General features: G+C 48.7%; 1 protein-coding gene across 4 annotated transcripts in view; it reads right to left on the bottom strand.

Moving 5' to 3' along the window:
• The window catches only part of TSC2 (TSC complex subunit 2), a 1,437,517-nt gene that overhangs the window by 273,660 nt on the left and 1,140,482 nt on the right, over positions 1-23,375 (bottom strand). The gene's annotated exons all lie outside the window — the stretch shown is intronic.

Raw genomic sequence — 23,375 nt, 5'->3', positions numbered from 1 at the left:
TTCCAATGTCTTAAACAAAACGCAAAAAAGGGGTTTCAAAAGAAAGTTCCACACTTTAAGTGTCTTACTTGCAGTTCTGACCACTACTAAGGGCAGTGACTTATTTTCCTCTGGATAGTGTCTAGCAATGCTAAGTTGGACAATCCACTTCCCCTAGTCTTTCCAGTTATTGCCAATATTTGAGCAATAGATTTATTAACACATTCTGTTTGATGAACATTAAATATACAATTTAGGCTGGTCAACTTCAACCTTTTCACTAGCACAAGGAAGATTGGTAACAATGATCTGTATACTGATCTATGTTGAGTCTTCTTATCCCCCCATGGTCTGAGCATGCTTTATAAATGGAAAATGAATAAATGAAATAAATAATTAAGGGACAATGCTGTAGCTTCAAACAAGTACTATTGTGGCATAGTGGGTGACACTGGTGGGAGACATGATGTAGCAGAGGTGAACTTTACCTCTACTCTATTTCCTACTCCCCACATAGGCCAACAATAACAGTAGAACACAATGGAGCTTGCAGAAAATCACAGTATTCAAATTGGCTGAGAGGTACACCTGTGGGCAATAAGGAATCTGTGGAGTAGATGTTATCCATTACCAATGGTAAGCAATTTATTTTAATTCATGCCTTCCTCCCACATATCTTCAATCTTTTGAAATACTACCAAAGCAGTGCAATAAGAAAGGAAGCTAAGTAAGCTTCATGAACAACAAATGCCCTAAATGAGACAAAGCTGCAAAATGGACTGTCCAAAATGGGTGTCCTCCCAATCAAAGAGCAGTTATAAAAGTATCCAGACAAGACCCCCTCTCCCCACGCAAGTACTAATACATGACAATCCATGAAGAGATATTCTATTTAGTAATACCTTGCCCTTCTGAGAGAAATTAAACCCAACAAACCAGTTGATTGGTAAGATCAAGGTGATGAAACTTCAAAGTCTTAAAACGATTGGAAGGAGGGAGAGACACAGATGTATTTTCTGACATGTGAAAAGCAGACACGCTTCCAGATGAAATGAGGTTTCACTCTGAGGGGTTCCTTTTCCTTGAGCAAACACTAGGAAAGAAAGTTTCACACAAGGTGCATAAAGCTCACTCCGACAACGTGCACAAGTGATGGCAAACAGTAAGATGGTCTTTACAGTGAGAAGTCTTGAAGGAAAATGATACACTGCTCAAACGTACCCGTCCTTAACATGCATCAAGACCAGTTTCAGATCCCAAAGCTGAAGAAAATGTTTAGGAAAAAAGGAGTTTATCAACCTTCATGAGTGTTTTTTTTCTTGAACACATGTAAAATAGCTAACTATACCTGGACAGAGCCAATGTTAAGGCCACTCTTAACCAATGACAAGCAAACATGGCAGTCCTGGAAGTGAAATGGAAGCGGTTGTAAGGTCCGACAGCTTTAGCATTGAGCGATGTGCACCACTGGGGGATGGGACGAGGGGTGGAAGAGTAGCGTACTTGGTTCTTAGAACACCCAATGCTGGGTCCTGCCCATATGGCACTGTTCCCCTGGGCTGTTCCTTGGTGCTGTGGATTGAGGATGCAACATCAGTGCCTTCTGCTGTCTCCCGAACTGTGCACCCAGGCCAATCAGCAACCAGGCTAGAGGTAAGAATCTTGCTGCATGCCATTGCGGAAGCTGCTGCTGTTGGTGAAGGGGTGCGTCCATGGTTTGGGCAAGTGTGTACTGCCCACATTCCTCTTGGGATGTGATTGAGCACATGCAATTGAAGGCAGCAGAGGGACACTGACCATATTGATGAGGAAGAGCTGGTACCATTGGTTGTCAGGAATGGCAGATTATTTATCATTTGTATCGCGCACATAACCCAGAGGCATCTAGGCGCACAATCTTAAGATAATGGTTACATAGGAAAAACTTAGGATTTACATTAGTGTTGCAGTTAGGCATGTTACAGACTTACAGATTAAAGGACAAGGTATAAGTGCAAATATTCAATGTCGGCAAGGCAGGTATGACTGGACTTAAAGCCAGCAGTGATGGATTTGTATGGATGAAGACCACTCCACACACCACACCCATGCAAGTTGGTATTATGGTGCTTCAAGGTCTCAATATGCTAGTAGTGTATTAATTTATTTACAAAACTGCATTCAGACTTCAACAAAAACTGTTCCTTGGGAGCTTGTGCAGTGTTCCTGGTGCTCCATTGCATACACAGTTAATTATGAAGATGGCCAACAGGAAAACTATGTCTGCTCGCCTTCTGAAGCGGAGGGGGACCTTGAGGAAGAAGCCTTTTGAGAAACAGCAATATATAGGCTAAGAAGGTGGTAAAGGAATCTGAGAAAATACTCCTCCCCTGACTCCATAACAAGTGAGAAGAGGTTGCCAGAGGCCAAAATTGGCACCATCTTTAGCAATTTGCCTGCAAACCCAAGCCCAGGAGTTGGGTCTCAGAATTCTGTGTGACCACCTCTCTCTGCTTACATCCCAATTGAAGGTGCTGGGGCCTTTGGACTTGGATATGCTTAGGAACTGGGCCAAACAAAGCTTAGATGCATCTATCCTTTTAGAAAAAATGGGTTTACAGCTGTCCCATCAACTTCAATGGGACCCCCAGCATATCTGCCAATTAGTGACCATAACCTGATTTTTCTGAATGAGGTATTTTTAAAACATTCCTGGCTGTGGGCAAGCCACTACACTTCTTGTGGTGTGGGCCAGGGTGTTGTGGTTTGTGGGGTCAACCTTATTGGCTTGCCACCAAAACACCTGTTGTAAATCCCTTAATGGGAATGGCAGGCTGGCAGAAGTAAGCCCCTGTGAGTAAAGGTACATGTTGGGTATACCCTGTTCATATAATTTGTTCTGCTGGATATTCGGACATTAAGCAGGTTTGCTTACCTTCTGGACAATTTTGCTGCTGAAAACTGTTGTAGCCGGTTCAGAAACTGGTGGGAATGATTGGTTTCTCTTGCCTGCACTCTGGTTTGCCATTTTGGGTGCTGTGCGTGCTTCCCGGGCCTTTCTAGTCCTGCCACTGTTCCTCCTCATCTGCTTTGGCCAGGCCTTCCATCCGGACACTTTTTTCTGGATCGTTTTAATGCAGTTTATTGCCATTGATGGCCAGGATCTTCCACCTTGGTGCTGGAAGCTGCACAACTCTGAAGGATGTTGGCACCCCAACACCCTCCAAACCTGCGTCATTAGGCCATCCTTGGTCACCACCGCTGGTGTCCTGCTGCAGGGTATATTTTTGCTGGTGTGCCAACCATGCTTGCCTACTGAACTACCAGCTTTTCCTGGGGGCAATTCATCCGTCTTCCATGAGCCATTTCCTTGGCAGAGACTGCTTTTAACTGATAGGTCCCACTCATGCAAGGAGCAAGTGTTGTTCTTTTGGGCCCTCAGGTCGTTGTTAGCTGATGGTTTAAGCCCCTGTTTTCAGTGGATTCTTCATTTCATCCTGTAAAAAGAACTGTTCACTTTTGGGGTTGTTCTGCTTTCCTGGATTAGTAATTTCAGGAATCAACACCAAGAACTTACCTCAGGGTCCTGGGTTGGTGTATTGATTCTGAAGCTCACCTTCATGGTAGAAAATCCTTGCAGGTATTCTTTAAATCCATTTCCCAGTTGACTGTCTAATACTCGGCTGCATTCTATCCTGGGGCTGTTGGGTCAATAAAATGGACTAGATCTCTTTTGGGGGGGTCTTCCCTGGGGGTGCTTGCTACCATCTCTGCACCTTAGGAGGGAGCTTGTGAATTCAGTTCTTTTCATCACAGTAGGTCAGTCTACAGACTTGGTTCCACTGGTTTTTATGGGAGACTTTTAGAAGACCAGAACTCCTAGAAGCGAGAGTATTTACATGAACTGACATTTGTCTAGGGCTTCTGGAGCTCACCACCAAGCCCTGCCTTTTTTGCTACTACCCCCAATTTATAAGGGATTTTTAAATGTATGTGTCACACTTCTACCTCAGTATATTACTGTGTGTTCCTTTTGTATGACTGCTTGAAGTTTATTATGCCCCTCTGGGCCTAGCCAGTGTACACCTGAAATTCTATCCTAGACCTTGGTAGCCCTCCTGGCTCTTTTGGACATTGTGCACCCCTGCTTTGCCACTGTGCATAAGGAGTAATACATATCCAGAGTGTAGCAGGAAACCGGTCACTGAATAGTGCGTGATCTCTAGGACCCTAATCATGATGGTACGACTGTATGGTTTATTGTCTAGGGGTTTACACTTTCCTCACCAGGAATGAGACTTGCACACAAGGGAGACATGGTTTTGGACAAAGACGTTTATTGAAATAAAAGGGGGTTGGGAAATGCCCCTCTGTCCCTGTTCTAAGAGGTGTTTCCCTACCTAAAATCAACACTAAGGGTCTGTCCATGTCAGAATGTCTAAAGCAAACCCGTCCTGTGTCCAAAGTACTAAGGTGAAAGTCTTAGTTACTTACCTGTAACTGTATTTCTCCAGCATTGGTATCTTTCATAGATTCACATGCTTGAATATTCCTTGGTGATAGAAATATATATATATTTTTAATATACACACTTTGCTACCCAGAAATGTTTGTACATACCCCATTACGGCCTATGAGCCATTCTATTGTGTAGTCCCTCCACCTCACTTTTGTCCTTTATGACCCCAACCAATGAGGTGGCAGGGCTTAAGCTCCGCCCCAGGCAGCCATCTTCAGATTCTGAACCGTAGAGATTACAGTATGATGGATGCTGAGCGTAGGAAAGCCTCTCAGGGGAGGCGGGTGGTCGCATGTGAATCCATGAAAGATACCAATGCTGGAGAAATATAGTTACAGGTAAGTAACTAAGACTTCTCCAGCATTGCATCTTTCATCGATTCAGATGCTTGAATAGAATACCAAGCAGTTAAAAACATGCCACCATCATATGATATATGCAAATACAGAAAAAACATATTTCTGATCAAACCTTTACCATGCAGCAACACAACGGTTACATACTCCGGGAAAGGTGAGAAAAGGAGGCTGGTCCTACGTTATGCAAAGAGATGGCGGAGCACTGCCTGTCCAACTGCAGTTTCTTTGTTGGTATCTTCAGCCAGGCAGTAGTGTTTAGCGAACGTGTGCAGAGTGCTCCACGTGGCGGCTCTGCATATGACCTTCAAGGCCTCCCCTGCGTGGAATGCTGTTGACGGCGCTCTCCCTATGGTGGAGTGCGCTGAGGGTGGTTTGGGAAGGGGATCGCCTTTCGTTAGATGGCTGTGGATGGTGCAAGAAGAGACACAGCGCGACAAACCTTGTTTGGAAATATGCTGGCCCTTTGTACGGCCAGAGAAGGCGATGAACAGTCTATTTGAAGAACGGAAATCTCTAGTCCTTTGCAAATAAAACTTTAAAACTCTTGCTATGTCCAGAGAATGCAATGTTCGTTCTGCTTTCGAAGAATGATTCTGGAAGAAAGTTGGCAAGACAATGCGTTCTGTAAGCGTCATTTCCGATACTACCTTCAGAAGAAACTTAGGGTGTGGTCTTAAAATGACACAGTCCTTATGGAACAAGGTGAAGGGAGGTTCAGAAGATGAGGCTTGTAACGCACTGATCCTCCTGGCCGAAGTAATGGCTATCAAGAAAGCCATTTTCCATGACAAGAATTTTATGTCGCATCTGTGGATGGGCTCGTAAGGAGGCTCCATGAGGGCTGTTAGCACAGTGTTCAAGCTCCAGGTTGGGATCGGCGTGGGCGTAGGCGTGTATGTACGCAGAAGTCCTTTAAGGAAGATCTTAACGGCCGGAAGAGAGAGGACTGCGTCTCGGGAGCTGTAGTTTATGCCGTAATGGCTGACAGGTGGACCTTGATCGAAGACAGCGAAAGACCTCCTTTGGCTAAGTGCAATAAGTAGGGAAGTACTTTCTCAACCAAAGCGATGAGAGGATCAATAGCATATGTCTCTCACCACTTGGAAAAACAAGTCAATTTCCTAGTGTAAGTGATGCGTGTAGGAGGAGCTGATTATATCCCAGCATTCTGTAGGCAGATTGAGATTCATCAGTTTGAGCTGCTCAGGAACCAGGCCTTGAGAGACAGGCTTGCTGGATCGTGATGGAGGACCTTGCGGTTCTGTTGTGTCAATAGATACTGATGCGCCTTGCGGCGAATCAGGGGCCATCGGGACAGGTACTGTAGGGTCGAGTACCAGACCTGCCATGCCCAGTCCGGTGCAATTAAGATCATTGAACACTTCTGCTCTCTCAATCTGCGTAGTATCCTAGAGATGAGGGGAAAGAGGGGAAAGGGGGAAAAGGCATATAGGAATTTCCCTGTCCAATCCACTGAGAACGTGTCTCCTACTGACTCTCTGGGTATCTGGAGGCGAACATTTTGCATTTCTTGTTGGTCCTGTTGGCAAAAAGATTGAGATGTGGATGGCCCCATAAGGGGAAGATACGTTGGGCTTCCTTCTCATCCAGCTCCCACTCGTGAGAAGATGTGTAGTCCCTGCTTAGTTTGTCCGCTAGGACATCGTCCACTCCCGGAAGGTGTTCCGCCTGGATTTGGACTCAATGGTGCAAGGCCCATGCCCATAGTAGTTGAGATTCTTGAGATAAGATCTCTGACCTCGTGCCTCCTGGCTTGTTTGTGTAGTGCATGGAGGTCGAGTTGTCTGTCTGTACAGTGACTACCTGTCCTGCCACTACTGGAAGGAAAGCTTTCAGTGCTCACCGTATGGCCCTGAGTTCCAACACATTGATGTGGAGTTGTGACTCCTGGGTTGACCAGGAGCCATTGGTTTTTAGATCCGCAAGGTGAGCGCCCCAGCCCGAAAGGGACGAGTCCGTCCTCGAAAGAAGGGTCGACGTTGGTGCCTGAAATGGCATCCCTTGTAAAAGGTTCTGTGGAACATTCCACCATCGAAGGGCCTTGTGCAGCGTTGTTGGAATCTGGAATATGTCCTCCCAAGAGCCGAGAGCTTGTTTCCATTGGTGGTCCAGTGCCTCCTGGTCTCAGGAATGTGGGGGTAAACTATCCAAGAACAATTCTTCTGACCCAGATTCCCCTTCCTCCTCACCTGTCCGTGATTCCTCGGATGAGTCTTCTGAAGATATCTCCCTCCGGCTTCTCCAGGCGTGCTCCAGCTTTTTTGGACGAGTCTTAGTAAGAGCCCCGCCGGAGGCCACCCGGTCTACTAGCAGCAGGCCCGGCAGTGGGGGCCTCCAGGGGACCGCCCCACGACCAGGGAAAAGCAAAGCTGAAAAACCCTGGGACGATGTTAAACTGCGGTTCTTGAATGCAGTCGACTTCGTGAGACAAAATTTGCGTATCCAGTCTTCCCAGAAGGTATTGAAGAGGAAACGCAAATGCGTGATAACAGATGAGTTGTAGGAATACAAGATAAGAGTAAGGGAGAAAATTCCGAGAAGGCTCGGAGTGGAAGAACGCTCAGAAGGAAAGCAGAGCGCAGAGGAGGGGCAGAACGGCAGTCGGTAGAACAGAACAAACCGCTAGGAGAAAGTGAGGTAGGAGGTAAGGAGAAGACAAAGCAAGGAAGGCAGCGTGAACCACCAGAACAGTGGACGGAGAACAAGCGTGTATACCCAAAGAAGGAGGGTTGCAACGCATCGTCGCTTAGGCGTGACGCGTATTAGTACGTGACGCGCCGTAAACAACTAGAGCGCTACATTAGTTTCCACTCAGTAACCCTTCTTCCATTTCCGCCATAGTTTCCAGGGACGGCGGATCGTGACAGTATGACCCCTTCTTATGGGCACCCCTCCTGGTTTGCCTGGATGATTTCTATGAAAATGACGTAGGAGTCTGGGAGCCTTCACATTCCTTTCAGGTTCCCATGATCTTTCGGACCAGGGATACCCTTTCCAGAGTGTGAGGTATTTGACTCTGACTTGTTTGTACCTGGAGTCCAATATTTGGGAGACCTCATATTCCTGGGTGTCTTCTGGAGTCGGTGCCTTCTTTCTCCTTTTATATGGGTCGAATTTGTATTCCTTGAGCAGTGATGTGTGAAATACAGGGTGGACTCTTCGTAAGGAAGATGGCAAAGAGAGTCGGAAGGCTACCGGTTTGACACATTTTTCAATTGAGTAAGGACCAATATATCTGGGGGCAAACTTTCCAGGATGGACCCATCTTGGAAGATGCTTGGTTGACAACCACACCTTATCACCGACTTTCCATTTAGGATTGGGTCTTCTACCCTTGTCGGTCCATTTTTTGTTCTTCTGGAGGCTGTCCGAAAGATTCTCTTGAACCTCCTTGTGCGTGTCTCTGAGTGTGTGTAGAAACTGATCGATGGTAGGTAACGAGGTGGGTTGCATGGTAGAAAAAGGGATGTGACGAGGATAGTATCCATAGGTGCACTTGAATGGACTCATTCCGATTGCTGAGTGTACTGTGTTGTTATAAGAAAAGGTATTGAAGAGGAAACGCAAATGCGTGATAACAGATGAGTTGTAGGAATACAAGGTAAGGGTAAGGGAGAAAATTCTGAGAAGGCTCGGAATGGAAGAACGCTCCGAAGGAAAGCAGAGCGCAGAGGAGGGGCAAAATGGCGGTCGGTAGAACAGAACAAACCGCTAGGAGAAAGTGAGGTAGGAGGTACGGAGAAGACAAAGCAAGGAAGGCGGGAAGGCAGCTTGAACCACCAGAACAGTGGACAGAGAACAAGCGTGTATACCCAAAGAAGGAGGGTTGCAACGCATCGTCGCTTAGGCATGACGCGTATTTGTACGCGACGCGCCGTAAACAACTAGAGCGCTGCATTAGTTTCCACTCAGCAGCCCTTCTTCCATTTTTAAGTGGCGAATGGCTGTTCTTTCTGCCGACGGTCTCACCCTGGGAATGTTGGTGTCGAGCTTGGCTCCCAGGAAAGAAACTGTCTTGCTGGGAACTGGGCAGGATTTCGCGTTGTTTATGGCGAAACCTAACTCTCTTAGGAGATTAGTTGTGTTCGAGACTGCCAAGCGTGCGCTTGGGGCGGAACTTGCTCTTATCAACCAGTCATCCAGATATGGAAAGACTTCTGTTCCTGTCCTCCAGAGTTTTGCAGCCACTGGTGCCAGGCATTTTGTAAAGACTCTTGGTGCTGATCTCAGACCGAACGAATGTTTAACCAAAGGAGCACTCCTTGCAAAGTTATCATCTTCAATTTGATGCGCTTGATATATTTGTTTAGCGCTCTCAGGTTCAAGATGGGTCGCCATTGACCCTTCTTTTTGACAAGGAAGAAACAGGAGTAGAAAGCCTTCCCTTTTAACATATGTACACTGCGCGGAGTCGGAGGCAAAGGAGGTGGGTTAGTCTAGAAATTCCAAGGTGTGTCCCTCGGGGACCACTTGTAACACCCATTTGTCTGATGTTATTGACTGCCGCGTTGGTAGAACTGGCTCAGCCTTCTCCCCACCGGGGCGTGAGGTTGAGGGTGAGGAGCTGGACTGTCAGTTTTGTTTGCTCTGCGACTTCTCTTGAGCGGAGCCCCGCCTCCCACTGTGGCTGTATTTGATGGAAGACTGGTACTTGGTGTCCTGGTATGAAGTACCTTGTGACTTCTGACCGTAGGAAGGGCGGTTAAAACCTCTGTACTTCGAGGATGAACCTCGAAAAGGACGAAAAGACTGGCGATCCTTGTCTTCATCTTATAAAGAGCTAATGGCACCTGCTGTGTCAGTGTCTGTTTTGATTGCTTTGAGGTGGTCATCGATCTTTTTCCCCCAAAGAGTTCTTGACCATCGAAGTGCATGTCCAATATCTGCGCTTGGACCTCATGCCTGAAATTGGTAGACTTCATCCAGGCCTGTCTTCTCAGCACCGTACCGTGGGCTATCTGCCGGAAACCTTACTCCGCCACATCGACTGCAGCATCCATCATGTGATCCGAAGCTGCTTCCCCATCGGCGATAATCGACCTGGCTTCCTCCTGGGTAAGGGTGTGGCCAATATCTTGGAACCGGACTCCCAAATGGTGTCAAGGAGAGGAATGGTAGTAACCGTTCTCCTACGTTTGTCCCTGTGCTCAGAGAACCGACTTCTTCTTCACCGATGTGACCTGTAACAAACAATTCTGCAGCTTTGCTGATGATAGTATGAAAAGAGACTAGATAATCCGGTGGTGGAGAGCCACCCGAAGAATCTTTCTTTCTGGGCTTTTCGACAATGTAATCGTCCCATTCGCTAGTATCCGTGATCTCGCCTTCTTCTGCGTCAGGAAATTCTCTGAAAGGATCTTCTTACCAGTCTAAGACCGAAACAGAGGATGGAACAATCGTTGCATCTCTAGTTGGAGACCTTGTCCTGTGTGACTATGCTGGAGACGGGATCCTTGTCGGTGAAGCACTGAGTGTCCTGCTCCTAGACCTGCACTGTGGCTCAGATGAACGCACCCTTTTCTGTGGCCTGCTCCTGGAAGGCGAATGTCTTGGCATACTTTGTTGAGGTAAAAAAACCCTCTGCGGAAGGTTAGACTCCTGGGTACAGCTGCCTTGCATTTTTCATTTTGACGTCTGTTGAACTCTTCAATGATCCTTTACATTGATAACATTAGCATAGGATCATAAGGATCAGCAGGCACCTCAGTAGTAGGTTGCCAAGGAGGGCTGTGTTCCTTAGGTGTAAGACAATGCTGTTCCTCAACAAACTCAGTGTCTGAAAACTCCTCTTGCAGGATGAGGTCAGGTAGCTCCGGCATTTCTCCTAAGGGAGATAATTGTGTTCCCTGTGGTTGTGGTTCAAGAGCGTCCACAAACTGAGGCGGCGCTTCTATAGACTCAGGAAGACTGTCTTCATTGGATGGCGTAACAGTGATATCAGCGTGGGGCGTTTTAGGCCCTAATTCTTCCATCGGTAAAGAAGCTTGCGGTGCCGTCGACGGAGCCGTGGTCGAAGATTTCTTCGAAGACGGGTCCGTGGACGAAGATTTCGTGGACGGTGGCTTTCCTTTTCCGTCAACAAGTGCATGGAGGAAGATTTCGTGGACGGTAACTTATCTGTCGACGAGTGCTTTGTGGACGAATGTCTCGTGGATGAGTGCTTTGTGGACAAATGATGAGCTTCCTTCGTCGACTTTTGCTTCGTTTACTGCCGCTCATAGACGGCCTCTCTGTGGACGACTGCCCCCCCCGGTTTTTTGCAAACTCCTCCTTACCTTTGGAGGTCGTTTTTGCCGTAGAGTGCTTCAATGCTTCATTTTATGGCTTGTAGAATTCAAAGGAGGTAGGAAAGGTATAATTTCCAGTTTCCTCTTGCTCTTGGGAGTGGGAGAGGAGCTCCTTTCCACTGAAGAAGCCCTTCTTTTAGAAGTTTGCTTCTCAGAAGATTTGCTGGAGTGAACAGGGGATTTCTTCGCAGATTCCTCATCAGAAGAAAGTCCCTTAGCTTCCAGATGCAGGAGAAGTCTTCTATGCCTGTCTTGTAGGGTTTTAGTTGAAAAAGATTTACAAATGTGACATTTCTGGATATCATGAGGATAAAGACAGTATATACAGTGATCATGGGGATCTTTCATGTAAACCAACTTTCTTTTGCAACTCGTGCAATCCCTTAATAGGGAAGGCTTCTTGGTAGTCTGAAGGTCAGCCATCTGAAGAGAAGGTTCACTTGACGAATTCTGGGTCAAAATAACGTTTTTTGAAACCCCAAAAAGCAGTGGAGATAGCCCCTAGCCATGGGAATGTGGTAGAGTATATTAAAATATAAACTACTGTGAAAATTGAAGAAAATTCGAAAAAGCTCAGAGAGCTTGAGGATTCCCTGTGTCAATTAGACTGCGGTGAAAAATCTGAAGATGGCTGCCTGGGGCGGAGCTTAAGCCCGGCCACCTCATTGGTTGGGGTCATAAAGGACCAAAGTGAGGTGGAGGGACTACACAATAGAATGGCTCATAGGCTATAAGGGGCTATGTACATACATTTCTAGGTAGCAATGTGTGCATATTAAAAAAAAATTAATAATTATTTTTATCACCGAGGATTCCCAGTCTGACGACGGGGAATATTCAAGCATCTGAATCTGTGAAAGATCCACTGCTTCAGAAAGGGTAATGTCTTTGTCATGGGGGAGGCCCAACAGTGTCCTATCCTCTCTGAGCATTGAACACATGGACACTGTTGGCCCGCTGCACTGTCCACATACAACAACAGTTTACAGTACAGACCTGGGCGCACTAACATCAATGCCAATGCCCTCTCTCTGAGGCCTCATACTCAGCATTGATGATAGAGCTGGATCCTCCTTGTGGAAAAAGTTGTCTTTGGTAGGTGTCAGAGCTATCTGCCAGGAGGGAAGTCAGCAGGAGTCAGACAGAATCAGGGGCATGGATTGCTTGGTATCCACAGCTGAGGCGGTGCCGGCTGTATACTGTAATATCACTAGTGTGGAGGAATCTGAGCTACCGTGTCTGACCCGAGATGAGATCTGTACGTCGCCGCTAATGGATCCTGGTATTGCTCCGTTCCTGAAAGCCAAGACCACAGGAATTGATGTGTCCAAAGACATCCCTTATGACCCAGAGCATGCTGCAATGCTGAACTCCACTCTGAGTCACTTTTCATTCAGCATCGGAAGCGGCTGACACTCTAGGTGCAGCGAGGCTTAATGCTTTCTCCTTTCCTCCTCCCACTGTTAGGTCCTTTCATCTAATCTTTCCTGATCGAGCACGGCACGGCTGTCACTCGGTGGCTACATGCTCGGCTGCCTGCTGTCGGAGGCTGTTGCTGTTTGCACCCGGCGCACAAGACGGATGGTAGCATTTGGAGCCAGCTTTTACATTTTTCTGAAAGCTTACGGGACCGGGTTGGGCACTGAAAAGACAGGTGCATAAAGTGTGTCTGCCACGCGTTAATGAACTGAGGTCCTGTTTCCTCTTGCTTCGTCCTTACCTGTTTGGCTCATGGTAAAATGCATTTTTAAATAAGTTGGTTGCCCTTTTTTTTTTTTTTTTTTTTTTTCCAAACTTTATTTATATTTTACAATAACCGGTAGGCATGGCTCCAACAGGGAGCTGCTGAATGCAATATCCCACAACAATTCCCCCGCCCCACCGCCCCCCATCTCCCGTTTCCACAGTATCTTTGAGAGTTTCTACTCATTGCCTTAGTCGCATGGACGTTTTCTCTCCTTGTCTTCCCGCTCCTCCCTCTTACGGACCTGAGTTCTGGGTGTTTGGATTATCAGAGTCCGAAGTAACAGATTTGTTCATCAGGTAGGTGATATATGGTCCCCAGATATCAGGAGGGCGTGCGTGTAAAGGTAGTGTACGAATAAATTCAGTGTCCATATCTTGGCAATAAGTTATATCCTTTTCCCAGTCAGCTACCCTAGGGAGTGGGCCCCTGCCCCACGACATGGCTATTCTCCTTCGTGCTAGCACCATGAGGAGTGCCGCCAGCTTGCGTGACGATGGCTGCAGATGTCTTGTGAGGCCAAGAAGCGGGCCCAGCGGCAGGGGGGTCATCTGCTCTCCTATAATCTCGGATGTTGTTTGTATAACGGTGGACCAGAATTGCTGGATACCGGGGCAGACCCATGCCAGATGAAGAAAGTCGGCGTTGGGACAAACGCATCTCTCACACTGGGCCGACGCCTCTGGGTGGTGCCTGTGTTTTTTGGCGGGTGTGTAATATGTTTGGTGTACAAAATTGAAATGGATCAGTTTGTAGCGAGAATTTAGCGCCACTTTTTGAGTTTGTCGCAGAATGTAGGCCCAGTCTTCCTCACTGATTGGTTCCTGCAAAACCGATTCCCACCTGTGTTGCACTTTAGGTAGGAGCTTCCTCGTGTCACTCACCAGGGTTTTGTACAGAGTTGACACCAGTCTGCCCTCTCCCTGTGCTAATATTGTGTTATGTAGCAGCTCCCACGTGGGGGGTTGTTTAGGGAATGAGGGGAATAGCTCCTGCAGGGCGTGACGGAGTCTGAAATAGAGAAAGACGTCCAAGGATGTGTTCCCTCCCTTGTCCTTGGCCATTTGGGTGGTCAGAAAGGTGCCCTCTGGGAAGAGGTCTCCTAGCGTTTTTACTCCTATTTTGTCTACCCATAGCAGGAATACCTTTTCGTTCGTGAGAGGGATACCGGGGATAAATTTTATAGGTAGTATGGGGGAGAATCGTACAGCCACTCCACACGCACTGGCGATCTTCTTCCATATCGCATATGTAGACAGGACCGTGTTCAGTGTCTTATGCGGCACGGGGATGTGGCTGATTATGACTGCGGATAGTAAATCGGGGGAGGCCAGGGCTCTTTCCACTTGCACATGTGGTCTTACATAGTGGATTGAGTACCAGTGGCTCAGGAATTGGGCCTGAGCCGCCCAGTAATATTTCTCTATATCTGGGAGCGCCAGACCTCCCTTCGCTATAGGTAAAGTGAGTGTGTCGTAAGCCACCCGAGCCGGTTTCCCCGCCCATATTAACTCTAGGATCGTGCTCTTGATCTTTGACAGAAAGGACTTGGGGAGAAGTAGCGGGATATTTGTGAAGAGATATAAGAGTTTGGGGAGAATAACCATTTTCGTCAGTGAGGTCCTGCCCCACAGTGTCAATGGGAGTGATTTCCATCTCTGAATACGTTCAAGTAATAGCTGCAGTGCGGTTCCGTAATTATCTCTAAATATCTCGTGATGGTTACGTGACATCTTGATCCCCAAGTAGCGCACTTTCGAGGTTTCCCATTGGAACCCATGGTCGTCGGCGAACTCTGAGGTGCACGGAGTCAGGGGGAATACTATCGATTTGGAGTGGTTGGTTTTGAGCCCTGACATTAACCCGAATCTTATCACCTCTCGCATTACGGGGTTGAGGTTGACTTGGGGGTCGCTAATGAACAGCATGACATCGTCCGCGTAGAGGGAGACGATTAGCCTGTGAGGACCCAGTTTTAACCCTCGCTCTAACTGCTCGGCCCGTAGCCTCGAGGCTAGGGGTTCCATCACCAGGGCGAAGATAAGGGCCGAAAGAGGGCAACCCTGTCTCGTCCCGCGTTCCAATGTGATCCCCGATGATTTAGTGTTCCCGAGTGTGATGTACGAGCGTGGTTTATTGTAAAGCAGAGCTACTAGCTTCAGGAAGAAGTTGCCCAGACCCATCTGCTTCAGTGTCGCGAACATGAAAGGCCACTCTACAGAGTCAAACGCCTTCTCGGCGTCCAGCAGTACTGCTATCGCCTGCTGTGTCGAGTCTAGGGCCTCGATGACGCCAAACAGCCTCCTTATGCCGAACGTTGTGCTACGCCCCGGGATGAACCCGGCCTGGTCACCCAGCACTAGTGCTGGCATCAGAGGGAGCAGTCTGGCCGCCAGGATTTTGGCCAGGATTTTGTTGTCCAGGTTGATCAGAGAGATCGGTCTATACGAGGCGCAGCTCTCTGTAGGTTTTCCGGGTTTATGCAGCATCATCACGTTGGCTTCACGCGTCGTGGGGGGAAGTGCTCCTCGACCCACCGCCTCTTCGTAGACCTGCAAGAGGAGGGGGGCCACTATGTCCATGTGCGCCTTGTAGAACTCGCCGTTGAGCCCATCGGGGCCGGGTGCTTTGATATTAGGTAGGGATTTGATTGCCATCCGGATTTCTTCCAGTGAGATGGGCGCGTTCAGGGGTTCGCGCAAGTCTTGGCTTACCCAATACAGTTCTGTGTCATTCAGGTATTCTTGTATCGCTTCGGGGTCTGATGTTCCTTTTGAGCTGTACAGGTCTTGATAGAATTCCCGGAAGGTGTTGGAGATCCCCTCCTCCGTGTAGACTATCTGTCCTTGCGCATCTGTGACACATTCAATATGAGGTGGGACTCTGTCTATCGATAGTAGTCGGGCCAGCAATGCACCTGGTTTTTGCCCCTCACCGTACTGCCTGATCTGCTGTCTACGACCCATGAACTTCAGTTCGCGGTCCGCTGTCTCCTTAAATTTCAAGAGTTCTTGCTTAAGCTTGGCTTGCGTGCATGGATCGGGGGTGTTGAGGAGATTCTGTTCCAATTCCTTTAAACGGTCCTCTATGTTGGACAGTTCCCTTCGGATCATTTTTAGTGTCCCGTTTTCTTTGGTCAGGCAGATTCCTCTGACAAAGCACTTGAATGTTTCCCAAATGGTGCCTGCGGAGTCAACCGAGTTTTGGTTGGTGTCTATGAAGGAGAGTATTTCTTGCCGCAGTTCTGCTGCAAACACTGCGTCTGTGAGTGAACCGGGTTTAAACCTCCAGTTGAGGCCTGGCACTGCTGTGCCCGCTAGGGTGGCCTCCAATACCACCATCGAATGGTCGGAATAGGACCTTGGTAGGATCTGGCACGCGTCCCACCTGAAAGGGCTGTGGGAGGACGCCAGGATATAATCGATTCTAGAACTGGTGTTGTGCACAGCTGATCGGAAGGTATAGTCTCTCCTGTCTCGGTTGTGTCTTCTCCACATGTCGGAAAGATTGAAGGCCTGACAAATCTCTCGAACCTGAGTACTTGCTTTGGACGGGTTTCCTGAAGTGTTGTGGGACCTGTCGAGCCTGGGGTCGAGCGCGGTGTTGAGGTCGCCCCCCCACACCACAGTCGACGCGTCGGTCGTGGCTAGATGGGACATTATCCAGTTAAAGTTATCGTGTCCGTCTGTGTTTGGAGCGTAAGAATTGACCACCACCACTTCCTTTCCAGCGATTATTCCTTTCACCAGTAGGGCCCTTCCTTCGGTGTCCTTCTTTGACTCGATGAGGCTGAAATTGGTCCTCTTATCGATCAGGATCGCCACGCCTCTGGCGAACGATGAGTAGGACGAGAAGTACCGGTGGCATCCCCATGATCTGGCCCAGCGCTGTTCCGACGAGGGTAGTAGGTGAGTCTCCTGGAGTATCGCTATGTTGATTTTGTGTCTCCGCAGATATTGAAGGATTCTCCTCATTTTCGTAGGCTGGTTGCCGCCGCGTATATTCCAGGTGGCGATTCTCAACGTTGTCGCTGCCATCTGAACGGATCAGTGTAATCCTGTCGGGCCGGGGCCCGCGGAGTTAGCTGGAGTCGCTTTCGGAGAAGGAGCCAGGAAGACTTGGCGATTGGTAGGTACATAGTTCCTCGCGTGGCTGTCGTGGATCGGGGGTATGTGGGTTGAGGCGGTATTACTGAATTAACTTCCCTCCCATGTACGGGCAACCCCCAACAGGCCCGTGGTAAACAGTCCCATAGTAACGAAACAACTTGCATTGCTGTGCTCGGGGCGCAAGTGGCCCTCCAAGAGAGGGCTAGCTCCCTTCCCCGGATACAATAGTGGTCTGCGGTGGTCTCTCCTTGTCAGCCATGCAGACACTAGCCCTCCCATTAGGTACCTTGTAGGCAAAATTTATGGTGGATTTCTTCTCGGTCTCTCTCCCCTTTGAGGCCTTCCGTTGGAGGAGGCGGGTCTGCAGCCCGAGCGGTCCAGATAATCGCTCGTCTCTTCCGGAGAGTTGAAAAACTGGGTCGTCCCCTCATGTTGGATTCGGAGTTTGGCAGGGTAGAGCATGGCGTATTGTATCTGGTTCTCTTGAAGCCTGCGCTTTACTGCCGTGTACGATCTTCTTTGCGCTTGGACCGCCTGGGAGAAATCCGGGAAAAATTGGATTTTATCACCGTCGTACTGAAGATCGCCTTTCTCCCTGGCCGCCCGTAGGATGGCGTCCCGGTCTTTGTAGTTGAGCACTCTCGCTATGATTGGGCGAGGATTAGCCCCCGGGATCGGTCTGGTGTTGGGAATTCGGTGGGCTCTCTCCACAACAAACAGTTTGGACAGGATGTCTGTGCCGAAAAGGTCCACGCATAACTTCTCGATGTAGTCCTCCATCTTTATGTTGAGTTGTTGTTCCCTAGCTCCAACGATCCTGATGTTGTTGCGTCGGGAGCGGCCCTCCAAGTCTTCATTCTTTGCGTTTACCGCTTTCATTTGCACTTCTAGGGAGGCCACTCTGGAAGTCAGGGCCGCTGCTCCGTCGTCGAGGTCCGACACCCTCTGCTCGACTGTGTCAAGTCTATCGGCGTGTTTGTCTAACCGGTGCTGGAGCAGATCAACCTTAGAGGAGAGGGTGTCGAGTTTGCTCCCAAGACCGCCAATTCCGGCTTTCAGTTCTAGGAGAATTTCCCTGATGTCGAACCCGTGGGCCTCCTCCTCGTCTTGGATGGGAGATAGCGCTCTGCCATTTGAGGTGGTTGGTTTGGTCACGGAGCTGCCCTCAAAGTTTAGCTTCTTTTGAGCTCTGTCCATTTTCTTTGAGGCCGCCATCGGCGCTTGTGTAGCGGGGGTCCTACAGGGCACCGGAGGTAGGTCCCTCCTGATGTTTCCCTTTGTGATAGGGTATAGTGGAAGCGGGAGTGACGCCGGGTCCAAGCGCTATCTACTGCTGGTTCTCGGCTGGGCGGCCCGTACGTTGGGGGTTCACGCGGACCCCGGCTTGCGGTTTCCCGCGCCCCGCGCCTTCACACAGGCTGAAATTCACCCCGGGGAGTATGGACGGGGGCGCACGGGGGCGCGCGTACCTGATCTTCGGGGTTCGTTCAGGACGGCTCCTCCGAGATTCTGCCGGATGTCCCACCGCTTTCGGCCGCTCAGGCCGTCCCCCTCCGGGCCCGCTCTGTCTCCGACTGCCTCGCGTCTAGCCCGCGCCGGCGCTCCACTCGGACCGGGGAGGGGGAGGGTTTCTCGTCGCTGAGGAATCTGGACCCAGCATCCGAATTACGACGAAAGGAGTACTACGTTTTGTTCAGAATCGCTTTGGCTACAAACTGGGGGTGGCTGCATACACAATGCCCAGCGCAGATGCCTCGATTCGTCAGGATTTCTGAGGGAGCTCCGTGGAGCTCACAGGGAGGCCGCCATCTTGGACGGCTCTCTAGCGCCCTCAAGTTGGTTGCCCTTGTTAACTGCTCTCCATTACTTTGTATCATTTGCTGTGATAATGCACACTGGGAAGAAAAAGCAGGAAAAAGGGCGCTGTTAAGGGCACAGGCTCAGAAAAATAGACTGTGGCTCTACGGACCTTGACTGCTGTTACAGCTATTACAAACCCTCACGGACAGGTCTTACACAAAGCCCCCTCTCCTTCCTACATCACTGTGCCTACCACCTTGGACTCATCCCGATGTAACTTTGGGTGGAGGCTTCGTGATTAAGGAGTCTACTGTTATCATCTCCAAGGCTCTGCGATACCTTTGAGAGGTGATCACCGGTCAGATGCCCAGACAGGGAGACCATGCACAGAGTCCAAGGAGATTGGTGCTATCACCCCTAAGGCCTCTCCTATGTCACAGAAGAGAGATCGTTTGGCCGAGGTTCAGGCTCTTAGCCTACGTACGAGGCAAAGGCTCTTCTCTGATAGGACGATCCCGCCTCTGATTACTAGCCCCATCAATTCCAGGGATCAGGATAAATGTGACCAGTCCTGTTTTCCTGTGAACCAGTTATTTGAGGAGGCCATTATTGCTGGATTTTTCCACTTAAATTGGGGGAGAAATCTAGATCCCCCGTCTATAACTTCCACTCTTGACACAGAAGGATCTGAGAATAATCCAAGACCTCATACTAACACTATGCCTACAGTATCGGCTATCTCTGTGGCAAATATCCAGGAGCAGATTATTCTGGACCAATGGTTGGTAGTAAAGGCCAATATTATTCATCAATTAAATTTGTGCCAAAATTTCGATGATTTTAGTACTTGGATGGATTCCCTCGATAATTGTGTGGGGAACTACCATCTCGGGAAATCTGATATGTCCTGGCAAACAGATCCCATAATCATCCCTCTGACGCAACAGTATTTGGCTCCCTCCGATATGTTCGATTGGCCTGCCCTTCTATTGAGGGAAGAAGAAGACCAGGCTTCATCTACTATAATGCTAACATCTCATGCTTCTGTGTCTTGTATTGACATTAACCATTTAGTGGGCCCTGCTGTTTCCTCCCCGGTGGTAGAGGTGAAGGTGAATTGCTTACACTCTTTACCACAGGAGGGCCCTGTGAAATTCTCATCAAGCCCTGGTTTAGGAGGCCATACAGCGAAAACCATTAATAACGCCATCTCAAAGAACTTGCGGATAAGGAAATCTACATTGCCACGGCTAACTGATAAGCACATACAAAACTTTGCAATGGACAAAAGAAATGTTATCACCACCAACATTGAAAAGCCCTTGGGGAAAGAACCTAGAGATGCCTTAAGAAATAAGGTCCTGGCTTGGCTTCAGCATCATACTGTGCCGGGTGTGGTTAGACATACAGACTTAAAAATCATACATAGGTTGGAAATAAATGAGTGGTGCACCCAGGAAAATAAACAGTGTGTCCTAATTGGATGTGGGTCCAGTAACTTTCCGAGCTACCCCAGTGTCTGCAATTACATGCCCAGAGGATCATCAAATGTGAAACTGATTGCGGACTTGTAGCAGGATTGTATCATGTTAAGAAAGTTGTCTTCTGTGATATTTGGCATGTTACATTACGGTAATTAAATTGTTTTGTTTTATGTTGTAAATTGTGTTGTTATGGCGCTCTAATGCCTGCGGGCTTTCAGCGCCTTATAAATAAATAAAAGACGCTTGTGCAGAAGGGTGCAAAGTTGGAGACCGGCTACTACATCGCCTGGTTTTGCCGTAGAGATTCCGCTGAGCGGTATTGTATGCACTCCACGACTAATATGGACATCTTGGTAGCGACAGAACCTTTGAGCTGGCCCGCTCAAGGTTTTTCTGGCCCAGACTAGCAGCAGATGTCAAGTATTATTGTCAGCACTGCGCCAGGTGTGTCAGCACGAAGACTGTGGCTCATCCTGCAGCCTATCTTCACCATCCGCAGAGTTCTAAGCCCATGGACCTCATCTGCATCGACTTCCTCAAGCTGGAGATGGACAGACGAGGAGTGCAGAACATCCTGGTGGTGACAGAACACTCACTTGGTACACGCATGCGTTTCCCACCAAAGATAAGCGTGCCATCACCGTTGCCAGCTTGTTGTGAGAAAAATATTTTGTGCACTCCGGCTGGCCGGCCAGGATTCATTCCGACCAGGGAGCAGACTTTGAATCGACACTCATCAAGCAGATGCTGGAGCCGGTTGGCATCAAGAAGCCCCATACAACTGTAAGACGGCAGAAGGGAATAAATGCTGCTACCATGCCAAGGTCAGGTTTCACGCTCTTGAACCTGGTGATCGTGTGTTGTTCCGCAACCTGGGAAAGAGGATGCAACAAGCTAGGCGACAAGTGGGAGTCTCAGCCTTTCATCATAGAACATCACCTGTCTACCAACTTTGAGAGGAAGGCCGGCCAAAGAACAACAAGACCTTGCAGCGGAACCACCGGCTCCAAGTTGGGGATGAGGTTGAGCTGACACCGGAGGTGACGGATGAAGAACCGGCCAAGGGGCTCGTGATGAGACAGGAGCGACTCTGTGCTGAAAGGCCTGAAGAAGATCCTTCGAAGGCTTAATCCCCGTAAACTACTACAGCCCAGAGGCTGAGAGAGCAGAAGGTCAGCCGGAAGCCAGTTAAGATGCTGATACTGAGAGTGTCATTTTGGTGTCTGCCCAGACGAGGGGTTAGATCAGACAGTAATGTGGGTCCCTACACCCACTGATCCAGATCCCACTCCTAGGGAACCTGAACCCCATTCTCAAAGTATTACTTCAGAGGTGGTTTCCAATCCTGCTCCTATAGCCCCTGCTACGCTGGACGTGGTGGAGGAACCTGTACCCAATCCTCCACTGGAAGATAGGGTCCCCGACTTGGTGCAGAGTGCTCTGCCAAGTCCGGGGGAAAACCTACATGCTTTGCCTCTTTTTGTAAAAAAAAACTCACAAAAACCTACTGGTGTACCGGAAAAGTATATAAGTAAGCTTTAAACAACTAAAAAGAACCGTACACCAGCATTCCTTTTGTCCGCCTCTCCTTTTGTGCTCCAGTTACTTTAACCTTGTGCTTTCTCCTCAGGAGTATTTGGGGAACCAACCTGCCCTAACCTCTTCATCTTCCCTACCCTTACCGTCTTCCTAGCAAAGTACACCAGGGTGATCTCAAACCCAGTGGAGCAGGTTTGGAGACAGGTAAGAGGCGGGTCAAGTTATAAGTGAAGGGTTACCCTGCTCACTGTGCTTAGAGAGGCTCAGCTTCACCTCACTGATGATGCCCAACAAGGCTGAAACACGTGTATGGGGTTGCTGATGGTACTCTTGTTCAGAGAGGAATTGCCATAGCATTTCGGTGGTGGACTGCTCTTGTGGGCGGAACAAAGACTGATATGCAAATGGATATTTCCCATCTGTGAAGGTACAGTGAGCAAAAAGCAATGGCTGCGAACTCTCAATGTGGTTAATAACCACTGAACAGGTTATCATGCCTTGTTCTTTCGAGATAGGGGCGCCTGCTACCTTTTTTGTATATAAGTGAAGGGTTAAGTTGTGCACTGTGGGCCCTGCATACACCTGTCTACCTATAAGATGAGTTGGAAGATCATCCCGCTACACTCGGATAAGTAGTCTGGATCACTACTCGACACCCTATATTTTCTGTTAAGGTTCTTTTTGACAGCCGGACTTGTATCCAGTGCCTCCCAATTTGCTTTAACCCTTTACCTTAGGGCAATGTGAAAGGGTAATACAGGATCCTTTTGTGGCCCCTTATCCAAAATATCAGTAGGTCAGGTCGTCCTCTTGCAATGGAGGAGCTGGCCTGCCCCATCCTAAGAAAACAATTACTCTAGACATTAGCTGTCTATATCAAGCATCTGCATGCTCCTCCGAGCTTGGCTTGACAAATTCTAGCTCTGGCGATGTATTTATGCCACTTGCTGACTATGTTTTCATAGAGGTCCTTCATTCTGGATTCCTCCGAAATGAGGGCCTCAGGAACATTAGGTGTTCTAAATTCTGGTTGGAAAAGAGGTGTATCCTGGTTGGATGGCTCATGTTCCCCATATATAGAGGATAAGGACTTAAAGAAATCCTTTCTGGGGAGAGGTTTGAAAGGTCTTCTGTATTTCCTTCGATGGAATCAAAGGTGATGCTGATAGCTTAGATGACTGATGCTTTTGGTGTTACATGCTTCGATGCTTTGGCGTTACATGCTTCAATGCTATCAGCATCCATGGCGTCCTCGAAGGACTCGACTCCCCGACTCGATGGAGTCTTTGACGGACGAGGACTGGTCACGTCATCGAGTTGAGACCTCGGCGGTTCTCGGGGGTCAATAGCTTCTGGGCGTCAGGGCGTGCAGGATTTGGCCTTCGACTTCTTCTCGTAGGCTTTTGATGGCATGACAGGAACAGGACTTTTAGCCTTCTCCTTTGAGGGGGCTGGGGCCACCTTCTGAAAGATCGAGCATTTTCGGCCTGAACACCTCCAAATTTGGCTGGAGTCGCCAACTTACTTGGGCAGGCTATTTTCCTTTCCAGCAAGG

This window comes from Ambystoma mexicanum, chromosome 2q, assembly GCF_040938575.1.
Source record: "Ambystoma mexicanum isolate Mex_15411 chromosome 2q, UKY_AmexF1_1, whole genome shotgun sequence".
NCBI lineage: Eukaryota > Metazoa > Chordata > Amphibia > Caudata > Ambystomatidae > Ambystoma > Ambystoma mexicanum.
This window is presented reverse-complemented; position numbering and strand designations above follow the sequence as displayed.